Here is a 13,672-nt window from a genome sequence, read left to right on the forward strand (position 1 = left end):
ATGGAATTAAGAGGACTGGGTGAATGTACTAGCCATCAGCTGGATATCTGAGGGAGTTTATGGAAGAGACAATGCAAAGGTTACAGCCTTTGGTCAGATGTGACCTTACAAGGTGTGAAGGAGGCATCGATAAGGATGGAGGGTTGGAAGTTGGACATCTCAGGGTTTGCAGATATCAACCAAAGAGGAGAACGAGGAGCCTGCAGTTCACAGGGTACATGGAAACTGCAAGTCTGGTGTGATGGAGGAACAAAGCTGCCCACATGGCACGGCATAGCTGATCTGTCCACCCAGAGCAAGAACGAGGTGCAGATCTGACTCTACAAGAGATCCCTGTTAAAAAAAATTGTCCATTGTCTCACTGATTTGGCCAGTGTGATGCGACTTAGAAGGTTTGGGTTTTTTTAATAATGCAAGGAGTTTGCATAACAGGACTAACTGAGACCGCTCATGCAGCATTATGTGAAAATGTTTACTATAGAAATAATACACTGGAATAGCTTTTGTAAGTGGAGTATGAGCACGGAGAGATCCACGGGACTGAGAAAAAGCACAGGTAAAGGTAAAGTTGGTGGACTAGTGCAGCACACGAACAGTGTGGCAGGTTTAAAAAAATAGGAAATGACTGTATGGTCTTTGAGCTAAAATGTCTTGGGAAAAGAGTAGAAAAACATTTTAGTGGGATAGTGTTACAGGTCTGCTATAATCCTTTGGGGAGACATTTTTAATCTTCACAGAGGAATGTTAACAGAAACTGTCATTAGGAGAGACTTAAATTATCTTGCTATAGGTTAGAGGACAAATTCTATCAATAATTGCAGGTCCTTATTGCTTCTGGAAGTCATAACTGACATGCCTGTTCAACAAAATGTTCCTGAGCCAAGAATAGGGCGTGCTGCTTCAGGCTTTGAGCATCTTTATGTTGCATACTGCTGGGCAGTGGATTCCTGAAACTGGGAAAAGAAGTAAATCAGCCCTAGGTGAGAAGTCAGCTGGTGAGAGCACCCTTCTGGCGCGTAAACCACCTTGTTCAGCTGGGGCTCTGGTACTTCCACACAAGACTTTATTGTACCACTGCGCCAGACTTACAGTGAAGTAAGAGAGAGTTCTATAAAATAACTTTGTTGTTGTTGTTGTTGTTTTAGACAAACAATAAAAAATAGACCTTGAATGAAAGGACTTTTTATTTCAAAAGGGTGAACTTTGAGAAATGAAGATGGCTGGACAGTGAAGTTTATTGGCCTGAGAGAAAGCAAAACCCCCCCCAGAAGCTCAAAAAAACTTTAGTCAAAGGACAGTGTCTCTAGCATTTGCACCTTAGGAAGGGGAGAAATCTTGTATGGAAAGCTGGCATTGAAATATAATTCCCTTTAAAAGTGTACTTAAGCACCTGTAAGGAACTGAACGAAGGGGAGCAGAAGAAAGCATACAGTCTAGTGGGATCAGAAAGCCTTTGTGATGGACTGAATTACTGGAAGGAAAAACTGAGTTTAACTTTTGCAAAGGAAATTAAAATACACGTACAGATTCCTTAAGTATAAAAACAGAACAAGGGGAAAAGCACAAAGGGGGAGGAACAGGAACGGAGGCTGAGACCAGCAAGTGTAAGAACATGTTTTCAAGAAGATTGACATTGCCGCCCCATGGCCAGTCACTACAAGGACATAGCGATGCACGTGCAAAGGCTAAAGCAGAACGGACGGTAAGGTTGTGTTCCTACAGTCAGCGTCACAACGGCTTCTCTGAATTGACAGTGAAAGGTCAGGCGTCCTCGGTAGGGCACAGCCTGAGCTGTTCATCATTCCCATTGCAGACACCAGCGTAACCCCAAAAAATTCATTTACATGCCACGGTACGTGGTCTGAATAGAGCGGACTCCTTATGCCAAGGAGAACAATCCAGTGACTCACAAGGTCAGCGGCTGGTCTCCTTTAAGCTTTCAGTTATCACAGCAGATTGCATTTCCCTGAGGCTTCAAGCAAATGTAATAGAAGCCTCCATGTGGTTTGTTGTGCTGTGCTCTATGGAAGTACTTGCATTAAACTTTTTCTTTGCAGCTTTCGTTACCTGGACAGATGACGTGAAGCACGGCAGGGTGACAATCCTGAAGTCACTCTGTGGGTCCTTCTAGCAGTCAGAAGGAAGATGCCCCGTAGTGATCCGACTTCACCACATTTGCTCAAATCTCTCAATATCTACTCAGTGGGAAAGTTATTAGCTAGCGTAAACTCCCCCAGCCTTGCCAATCACCTCTTCTAACCTCTACACTATTCTGACAGGCAAATCAAAATGTCAAGTCAAATAAAACACTGAGCACCTGTGACAGCAGGCTGTCATGTGGAAAAGAGAAGAAATTAAAAACGGAGGTTTTCAGGGTGCTTAGACAGCCTTTTTCCTACGGACTAATATACAGTCTGTAGGAAAAGAAACAGCATGACAGAAAATACCGACTCTCATTCAACAGCAAACATGGAGCACCTGTATCGCTTTTCACATATCACTGTACCTCTTAGTAGCAGTGCGTGTGACTGTCACCAAATGAACTCATCCAATTCATATTTCTTGGGAAAACCTTCTTTTTCTGTAGAGTTATAGAGAAGGTGACTGAATTATCTGAAAAAACCTACATGGAACTGTATGACAAAAGAGAAATGCTGGTTAGCTACTTAATAAAGCTGATAAATCCTAACTTTTTATAAGCTACTGCATTGTATAGATGAAATGAGAGTTTTGCTGTCATAGTTGATCTGTGCTAATTACAGCAATTATAATGCTTGCGGAGAAGAAAATTTGCAAAAAGTATATTAAGTGTTCAGCACAGCTGCCTGTCAGCTGAAAGGAAGGCGAGTTAATTGAATGTAAGTCTATCCTCTTTCTGTTGTAAATCAGCGCTTAATTATTAGGTGCAGCTACATGGCCATATGTCACTTGCTCTGGCATAACAGTGACGTGTCATGTTATTGATCACTGCACTGGTGGAGCTGAAAGCTGCTATACCCCTGCGCTAAATGCCTTACAGAAGCCTGATTGCTTTCAGTGTTGCATAAAACTAATCTTCATTCAAAGTGCAGGAATTAAAATGAGGCCAAATATCCTACCAGAATCTAACATACATTTAGTGTGTTGTGTTAGTGTGTGAAATTCTTTTTTTTTACTATTGCTATTTACTGTAAATAGACTTAAATATAAAAGAAAATAGATGAAGTGGCAGAAATATCCCCTAAGAGCAGGCACAGAATTACTGAGGAAAGAGCTGATGCCAAGTGCAATTTTTCTGTAGACTTCTTGAAGCTAAGCAGAGCTGTCCCAAACTGATTTAATGTCTCCAGGTATCTGGAAATTGGCTACTTTTAATCTATAGCAGCTTTGGCTGCCCTCTAAAAAATGCAGAGCTGTCTAAAGGGCTGCTTTTCTCAAATGTTTGTTTGCTATTTGATAATATACTTGTGCCTGATTTAAAATACTGCTTAGAAACCAGGTAAGGTTTTCAGATTAGTGTCCCATAGAAATCGTTCCTCTACTGCACGTCTCCTGATGGATTTTCAGGCCAGAGGACTGCTCTGTGTAGGTGCAGACATGGCAAATGACTGTGGGAATGAAGACAAAGCCTTAAACCTGAGAGGCCGGTTGTTTGGGGCAGTAAGAGCCCGGAGCTGCAACCTGCAGCCACTGGGAATGAGATAACGGCGTAGTTACCGGAATATTTAAAAAGGACAATAAGAATATACGCTAGAATATATTGCCGGACATTCCTCTAACTTTCCCCCGTGTAAGCACTTTTCATCTGTGAGGATAAACCAGAGTGTAACAGTATGTATTTGGCATGAAGGACAATACGGCGTGGTAAAGAAGTAGGCTTAATGAAGCTAGCTAGGCTAATTGCGAAAGGGAGGCACTTTCCAACACAGATCAATCATGTCTTCCGTTCTGCTTCAGATAGCTCAATATTGGACATCACGCAAAAATGTGACGTTTTGTGGTTCCAGGAAAACCATTATCAGTCCAGTTTATTAGACTATGCATACTGTAGCCAGTGTGTTTAATCATTTTTATTCCCTATTAACTATAATAAAAACTGGTGAGCACCATGAGGTATTTTGTTGAAAAGGGGAGCAGAGTCTTTACAACATTTGGTTGTCTGAAGGTGAGAAAACACCCAGCTACCTTGAACTAGAGGAGAAAGCACACCACTTAAACATTCATTTATCCACCTGTGTCTGGAAAACAGGGAGTTAGGTACCTGTCTAAATATTTGCACTAGCTTACACTGAGGACTCAAAAGCACGGATGGAAAATTAAAGGATAATTAATGCTTTGCCCATTTAGACCAGAGCCCTTGATGCTCCTCATGATAGCTGCAGCCAGAAAGGTTTGCTCCAAAAGGACAGCACAGCACTGATCCGATTTCAATAGATCAGAATCTCACTGAAGACATTGCAGCATGTGCAACATAAGGCAGGAAAACCACTTTTCATTAGCTTAGCCGAATCGGCACAGCATAGTTCAGATGCAGTATTGCTTTCTTCCGTCACTGTTTACACCACTTAACGGGAGGCTCTGGCATCCTTTCACAACGTTTCCACTTACCTGAAATGAAGGTGGATGTTCTGTTTTCTATCAGCAAGCATCTTGACATCAGTAAGACGGCGATAAGATACATAAGTAAGATACATCAGACATCAGTAAGAGTGGCGGTGTTGATGCCCATGAGAGCAGAATGTCATCCTTCGTCTTAGACTGCGTGTTTTTATTGCACCTGCCTTACCCTTCCTTCTTTGGGTATGTCGCTGCATAAATAAGCATCCCTTGCATGCAGATTATTACTTGAAAATTGATGGCTTCCAAATTTATTTTTTTCAGGCCAGCGTTGAGATACCTCGTGGAACCAGAGTTTTCAACACGCGAGCTCTGAGCTTTCTGCAGTGGCTTGCTCTGCTTGGTCCTACGTTTTTGGTGCTGTGGCTCTGATTTTGGAGCATCTCTGGAGCTCGCCTTTCAGTCATATGGTGGCTGCTCAAAAGGTGTATCACTCATGTACGCCCTCTATGGCATAAAAGCCCTCTCTAATTTGGCTGGTGTTGGGCTTGGTTTGCTCCCCCTCACCTTGGCCCTCACAGGAAGCCACAAGCAGAAAAGCAGGGGCTCGGGGGGTATCGTTCTCGGGCTCTCTGCTCCAAAAGATGAATGTCATTTTTGAGAAGCATTTTCATTTCTGAAAGTACAGAAATCTATCCCAGAGATGGTATCTACTCAAATACCAGACTGTTCAGGGCAGCATGCCCAGAAATGTTGGTATTTGAGTTGGAAATGTAACTGTTCATACATCCCACTTCCTGCGTTTGTCTTTGTGTAGTTATGGTATGGGTCTGCTTTGTCAGGCGGAAAAAAAAAAATACCATTCCGCCTTTTCCATTTTACTCAGATGGTATTTTGCAATGTACGTATCTTTCACGGGATTACACGGGTATAAGCTCTTCCTGATAGCTGTTCTTGGGTTACTGGCGGCTGCCTCCATCTAGTTGTTTGTAGGCTTACTTAGAAACTGCGGTGACAGAAAACAAAGAAATAAAGAGTCCTTCTGCATAAGGAACAACTACTATTTATGATTCCTGTGAAGGATGGAAGCGGAATACCCCAGGTGAAGAGGTTAAAAACAAAAGCAAGGCACGATAGCACTGATGTCACTGAGAGCCTGCACAGACGTCACAGTGTTACGACTTCAGGTGGAAGGAATTTATTTCTTCTTGTCACATGGTGGACCGCACGCTTTCAGAGAATAGAGTCTTTCAGCAGCGTTTATCAACCTTTTTGCTTTCCCTCTGTGTTAACAGAAACTCAGTTGCCATAAAGGCGAGTGAGAACAAACCGCAGTTTCTGACTGTAGTGCAAACCTGGCTCTGGAGGAGGGGAACCGATCCCACCGATTAAAGGTATTTTATAGGTACAGTGTCACGACATTGATTCCATAATTGCAGTTTCTTCTCACTGGCCTGGCCAGGAAAAAGGATCTTGTTGCTGAACCGTGCTGTGTTTTTTGAGCGTTTTGTACTTTGCTTGCCAGACCTAATCATGGCCTCGCCATCTGAGAAACACTCGCCACCTATACGGGGCTGGGTGGGAGCGTGCACTTCTCTTCCACAGAAATGCCAGCATTTTGAAATGCTTTGTTCCTAAATGGGACTTTTACACGGAAAAATATGTCAGAAACACTAGTATGTGTTTTTTCCATTATCCCTCTATGTGTTCTATATAAAATATATAAAAGGAAATAATCCCCTATTCCATCTCCTGGCCATACTTGCCGGCTCCCAAAGATGTCTGTGCATGTAGCTGAATTCTGGCCCTCATGGTCAAAGATCTGCCCATGACTTTTTTTGTATCACTGCTTCACATAAACTTCACAAGACAATTGTTAGAGGTGCCCGTCTTTTTGTTAGCTTCCCTCAGATTTCACTCTTGCAATTAGTTAACCAAAACTATATTTAACATGTACCTATCAGCAGATGACCGTGTACCCCTTCCCTCTGTAGCTAGAGTAACACCCCAAGCCTTTTCCTCAGCATGTGCCTCATATTTTTGGAGATTTGGTAGTTTGAACTTCATTTGCAAGTGATGCCTGGGCCAGCCTCTTTGCATCGTACTTCTATGCAGGCAGGTTCATGGGGCTTTTCAGGGTGGTGATAGGGTTTGTCCAATGAGCTTGTTTATTTTCTAGTGAAAACACTTTTGTGATGGCTTCCAAACAGAGCTGTTACACAGCTGGATGAGAGTGTCTTTACATTTTGGCAGTGGCTCATGCACCTCTTCCTTCCAGCTCCTTGCTACTGCCTTGCTGCCTACGATGGACGCTGCAGTCTTGCACAGAACTGAGACTGAGCGCACGTTGTGTGGCTGAATTACTGTGAGTACCTGGTGCTGGCTGCTTTCACAGCTTAATTAAACTTCAACAGTGCAATTTTGGGGCTCTGTAATTTAGTAATGCCTGAATTAAGACTCTTTATCCTTGGAGACGATCTAGAAAGTGGATTCTTCTTTGCGCTGGGCTGCTATGACCTGCCTTGTCTGGAAAGGCAGTGTACAAACGTTGTTGTGGTTGGCTGTGAGGGACCAGACACAGCATCGGAGGTCCTGAGCACTGCCAGTGAAGCACCTTTTGTAGTCAACCCAGGCTAGGCTGGACCTCTTGCGGTCCCTTGCAGTCAGGTCATCTCCCGCCTCTAGCAACTCTTAGTAGCCAGCATGACTGAGAGTATCCCTCAGGTCACCTACCCCAGTGACAAATGTTCCAGCTGTGTCAGAGGGCAAATGAGGTTTAAACCTATTTTTGACAGCACTTCCCCCCCCACCCCCAAATACATACTGTTTATTGTCTGGCAGCTACGGTTCTTAGCAACCCAGGCTTTCCCCCTCCCCAGTGCTCATTTTTTGATTTGAGATGAAGTATGTGCTGAATATACCCATAACCGAGAGCTTATGGGTCAGGATTAAAGGGAAGGCAGGGACAGGTGACATTATGGTGGGGGTCTGCTACAGGCCACCTGACCAGGAAGACCGAGAGGATGAGGCCTTCTATAGACAGATAGGAGCAGCCTCACTCACACTCACAAGCCCTGGTCCTCATGGGGGACTTCAACCACCCCAACATCTGTTGGAGGGACAACACGGCAGAGCATAAGCAATCGGGGAGGTTCCTGGAATGCGTCGATGATAACGTCCTTCTCCAAGTGGTAGAGGAGCCAACGAGGAGAGGTGCGATGCTGGACCTTGTTCTCACCAACAAGGAGGGGCTGGTGAGGAATGTGAAGCTCAAGGGCAGCCTGGGCTGCAGTGACAACGAAATGGTGGAGTTCAAGATCCTTAGGGCACTGAGGAGGGCGCACAGCAAGCTCACTACCCTGGACTTCAGGAGAGCAGACTTTGGCCTCTTCAGGGATCTGCTTGGTAGCGTGCCATGGGACAAAGCCCTGGAGGGAAGAGGGGCCCAGGAAAGCTGGGTAATATTCAGGGATCACCTCCTTCAAGCTCAGGAGCGATGCATCCCAACAAAGAGGAAGTCAGGCAAAAACACCAGGAGGCCTGCATGGATGAACAAGGAGCTCCTGGACAAACTCCAACACAAAAAGGAAGCCTACAGAGGGTGGAAGGACAGGTAGCCTGGGAGGAATACAGAGAAATGTCCGAGCAGCCAGGGATCAGGTTAGGAAAGCTAAAGCCCTGATAGAATTAAATCTGGCCAGGGACATCAAGGGCAACAAGAAAAGACTCTATAGGTACATCAGGGATAAAAGGAAGACGAGGGAAAATGTGGGCCCTCTCTGGAACGAAATGGGAGACCTGGTTACCTGGGACACGGAGAAGGTGGAGGTACTCAATGACTTTTTTGCCTTGGTCTTCACCGGCAAGTGCTCGAGCCTCACCACCCAAGCCGCAGAAGGCAAAGGCAGGGACTGGGAGAATGAAGAGCCACCCACTGTGGGAGAACATCAGGTTTGAGACCATCTAAGGCATCTGAAGGTGCACAAGTCCATGAGAACCAATGAGATCCATCCGTGGGTCCTGAAGGAACTGGTGGATGAAGTTGCTAAGCCACTATCCATCATATTTGAGAAGTTGTGGCAGTCCGGTGAAGTTCCCACTGACTGGAAAAGGGGAAACATAACCCCCATTTTCAAAAAGGGAAAAAAGGAAGTCCCGGGGAACTACAGGCCAGTCAGTCTCATCTCTGTGCCTGGGAAGGTCATGGAACAGATCCTCCTGGCAGCTCTGCTAAGGCACATGGAGGACAGGGAGGTGATTTGAGACAGCCAGCATGGCTTCACCAAGGGCAAGTCCTGCCTGACTAACCTAGTGGCCTTCTATGATGGAGTGACGACATCGGTGGACATGGGAAGGGCTACAGATGTCGTCTATCTGGACCTCTGTGAGGCCTTTGACCCAGTCCCCCCCAACATCCTTCTCTCTAAACTGGAGAGGTAGGGATTTGCTGGGTGGACTGTCTGATGGGTGAGGAATTGGTTAGATGGTCGCATCCAGAGGGTAGTGGTCAACGGCTCAATGCGCAGATGGAGATTGGTGACGAGTGGCATCCCGCAGGGGTCCGTATTGGGACCGGTACTGTTTAATATCTTCACCAATGACATAGACAGTGGGATCGAGTGTACCCTCAGCAAGTTTGCAGATGACACCAAGCTGAGTGGTGCGGTCAACACGCCAGAGGGACGGGATGCCATCCAGAGGGACCTGGACAAGCTCGAGAAGTGGGCCTGTGTGAACCTCATGAGGTTTAACAAGGCCAAGGGCAAGGTCCTGCGCCTGGATTGGGGCAACCCCCGGTATCAATCCAGGCTGGGGGATGAAGGGATTGAGAGCAGCCCTGCCGAGCAGGACTTGGGGGTACTGGTGGATGAAAAGCTGGACATGAGCCAGCAGTGTGCGCTCACAGCCCAGAAGGCCAATTGTATCCTGGGCTGCATCAAAAGCAGCGTGGCCAGCAGGTCGAGGGAGGTTACTCTGCCCCTCTACTCTGCTCTGCTGAGACCCCACCTGGAGTACTGCATCCAGCTCTGGAGCCCTCAGCATAAGAAAGACACAGACCTGTTGGAGCGGGTCCAGAAGAGGGCCACGAAGATGATCAGGGGGATGGAACACCTCTCCTGTGAAGAAAGGCTGAGAGAGTTGGGGTTGTTCAGCCTGGAGAAGAGAAGGCTTTGGGGAGACCTTATTGCAGCCTCTCAGTACTTAAAGGGGGCTTATAAAAAAGATGGGGGCAACCTTTTTAGCAGGGCCTGTTGCGACAGGACAAGGGGGAATAGCTTTAAACTAAAGGGGGGTAGATTTAGACTAGATAGAAGGAAGAAATTTTTTACGCTGAGGGTGGTGAAACACTGGCACAGGTTGCCCAGAGAGGTGGTGGATGCCCCATCCCTGGAAACTTTCAAGGTCAGGTTGGACGGGGCTCTGAGCAGCCTGATCTAGTTGAAGATGTCCCTGCCCATGGCAGGGGGATTGGATTAGATGACCTTTAGAGGTCCCTTCCAACCCAAACTATTCTGATTCTATATATCAAGACAGAAACTTCACAAGCCTTCTAACATCAATTGTAAGAAAGAAAATATGGAGTGAAAATCTGCTCTTGAGCTCTGTAAATCTAGAGGCACTCTAGAGAACAGAGTTCTGAGATTGCTCTGGATTTAAGACATTTTACTTTGGTAGAAAATCCAGTTTGTGATGTCAATAGTAAAATGTTTGTGTGTTTGGAAACGAACTTAGTCTCTGAAAGCTTTCATATTTATCAGGCCTTTGGTTAATATTGCCAGGCATTGATCTCTAAGTAGCATCAATTCCTTACAGCACCTGCCCTCTTTTCCTTCACTTGCTGTGAGGGAGGCAGTCTTGGCTAAACTAGCAAGTGTAATACTGTCAATAAACATTTAGAAAGACCGTCTCATGGTTATCTCTGGGGACAGCAGAAGCCAACTGGCTGGTGAGCTACCGGTAGTCTTCCTGCTTTCTGCGAAAGCCCAAACTAAATTTGAAAGAATAAATATATAATTGTGTCAGAGCAAACATCGAAGCTCTTTTTGTGATAACTGTCTAAGATCAAATACAGCTGGCTCCCAGGTAACCTCTAGTGTTTAGTCCTCTGGGAGGATGGCTTTTGCGGTACTTAACTCAAGGATGATGAGCCTCGCTGACATCTGGGTGACCAGTTCAAGAGTACGAGCTGTATATACTACAGGTAAATGGCTGTACATACTGTAGCTTCTTTTAATGCTAATATTGTGGTGAGAGAGAAGGACAAGGGTATTTATTTCTCCCCCAGATTTTTATTGGGGAGTGCAAAAGGCAGTGTAGTTTGTTGCCCTAACCTTGTCATTTAAAGGACTTGATATGTGAAGGCTGTCAAAGCTCATGAAAGAACCAACGCATCCCAATCTCCATTTCCACATGCTACAGCCCAGCCTCGTTGTAACCGAGCCCTTCTAGCAGTCTCCTTCTCTGGCACTACGGATCCAGGTTAGTGTGGGGTGTTGGAAGGCTTTATTCAAGCATCCTACCAACTTTGAGTTGCACTGTGACTTCAGCCACGTCTGTATCATCCTTGTCTCAGGCCAACATGTTATTTCCTCATTTTCATTAATGTTTAAGGACTTAAAGCAGAGTTTTTCACCCTTCCTCCTTCACTTTCTCTCTAATCCTTTATTTTTCATGTGGCTTTCCATGGAATAACTGTTCTTTATCAATAACTACTCAACTATGATTTATGATTATTTTACTCCAGCAGTGCACGGGTGTCCTCAAAGAAACTTAAATTCCATGGCATGAAATGCTGTGCAAAGTCCCTCTTTGTTGAGCAAAGCAGGCGTTTAGAAAAGAAATGGGAGGAAATTATCATATATACACTTGTAGATAAACTGACATACAGTTTGTTATTATGCCGCATATCTAGGAATGAATACAAGAGATCAAGGCATTAATATCTCTGCCCCTCTGCCTGTGGGGGAGTTATGGTCCTCAACATGAATGACTGCTTATTTGTATAACAATGGGAAACTGCTGTAACAGAGAAATTAGTGTGAGAAAGTTCAGTGTGAGATCTTACGAAAGGGGAAGGGGCTATTTATTCAGAAAAATCTTTAAGCAAGTTGATTTTATCCACTCACACTCATCCTCGTATAGATTCAATTCATTCACACTCCAACACTCATATATTCATGAGCACCAAGACATAATGAGTCCAAGTGGCCTGGCCAGGATCACTTGTGTTTGACACAGAGGAGCAGGGATGCCAACTGCCAAGCCCTCACTACATGCCCAAGGTTCCCCTTGACTGGGGACAACAAAGTAGTTTCGGGACAGGTCTTTCATATCCCTTAGGAGGCATCAGCTGGTACGCGGTCATCTTTTACCTCAGACTCCTGCTTTGTTCTCCATAAATGATCGGCCAGGTTGCTGCCCATTGCCTGTTTTTCCTTGTTTTCAACACGTGTATTTTCCTGATGGGCTAACAGGAAAGGCAAGGCATATCTGATGCCGCAGCCTTCTTACCATCCCCCTGGGGTCAGGACGCTGGGTCTTTCGCTGACAGGTCGTCTGTGTTGTGGCCGTTTTCAAAGTGCAGGTCTTTGGCCTTGACATAAACAGAGCAATTCCTTGATTTTTCTGCTGGGAATGGTTTTCTGTGTTAACAAAACAGTCCATTTTTTAACCCACTATTCTGCTGTTCCTGATGCTGCTTGCACGCATTTCCCTTCATACCTCATTCATACCAGCCTTCATTTTTCTGTTACAAATCTCTACAGCTGCTGCAGATACTCCTGATCCCCGTTTATTAGGATTTATAATCTCTCTAAAACATATCATTTAATACCAGAGTCTTGGACAGCACGCAGATGAATGCTCTGTTGAAATGTAAACAAAGCTTGTAAATGTTAAGGTATCATACTCAGTGAAAGAAAACTCTAAGATCTAGGGGGGGCTCCCTCCCCTATGTCTGCTGAAGCACAGACTTACTAAAACGCTGAAGTACGTGCAAAATAATTAAAACACTGAGGTGGCCAATATGAACAGCTTGAAAAATAACAAAATTATGCCTGCCAAAATAGTAAATGGAAAACTGACAGTGTCTATTTCCCGTGTCATGTGCTGGAGGGTTTGAACGCACTGCTCCCACTGGTGTCGTGAAGTCACTGCTCTGAAGTTACTGTTAGTGGGAGAAAAGCAAACCATTCATGGTTTAGTATCTTCTCGCTTGTGCCCAGCAATGGAAGTTATATGTTATTGCTGACAGGAGGTGAAATCCTGACTTTACCTTAAACCTTGAAGCTGAGGTTTGCTAGTCCTCATCAGTGCTGGGTATGGAGTCAAGAGGGGCGAGTCTGCCTTCCGCAGCCAGTGTTAGAGCATGCTACTACGTGACAGCATTAGACACTTTGAAATGTAGGATAGCACAGCAAAGTCACTAATTAGTCTTTTGCAGCTAGTTATTAAAACCAACGTTGATCAACTGAAAACTGACCAGTAGGAGCCTGCACACTCCTGGCTTTTAGCCCTATTTTAGCTACTCGCTATTACATGGAAGCAGAATCTTAAAATCCGTTCTCTAAGTAACCTTGTTCTTCTTCCTGTAACTGGATTAATTTGTGACACTGGGGCCAAGATGTGTTTCCTATGTCGGTGACTTGCGACACAGATATGGTTAAACAGGATAGCCTGAAAACTCCAGCTGCCTTAAGGGGAGAAAAAGATTGCAAATGCACGATGCAATACCTTAAAGAGAACAAAACTTCACCGATCTAAGTTTACTCCACGGATTCTAATGCAGAGTAGTATCTTCTTGGGACAGGTATTTGGACACCCCGGAGGACTGCAAGCTGCAAGGCTGGATTTATCCAAGTTGGAGATAAATCAAATTTTGCACAAGCTAGAATTGGTGTTTTTTTTCTCATGCTGAGATCCAATTAAAAATGGAAGTTAAATGTGGTTAAGATCCCACCGAAGAATGTAGTAAGAGATACCACACACTGTCCTATGCACAATCTTAATGCAGAGTCCTTCTCGACCAAGCATGCAATCATAGAGCCACGGTCCTTGACTATTTTTGTCACCACACACTTTCCGGCTTTTTCAAAGTTTGGACTGGACTCTGCTATAGCGTTCACCACAACTGTAA

Source organism: Aptenodytes patagonicus, chromosome 2 (assembly GCF_965638725.1).
Source record: "Aptenodytes patagonicus chromosome 2, bAptPat1.pri.cur, whole genome shotgun sequence".
NCBI lineage: Eukaryota > Metazoa > Chordata > Aves > Sphenisciformes > Spheniscidae > Aptenodytes > Aptenodytes patagonicus.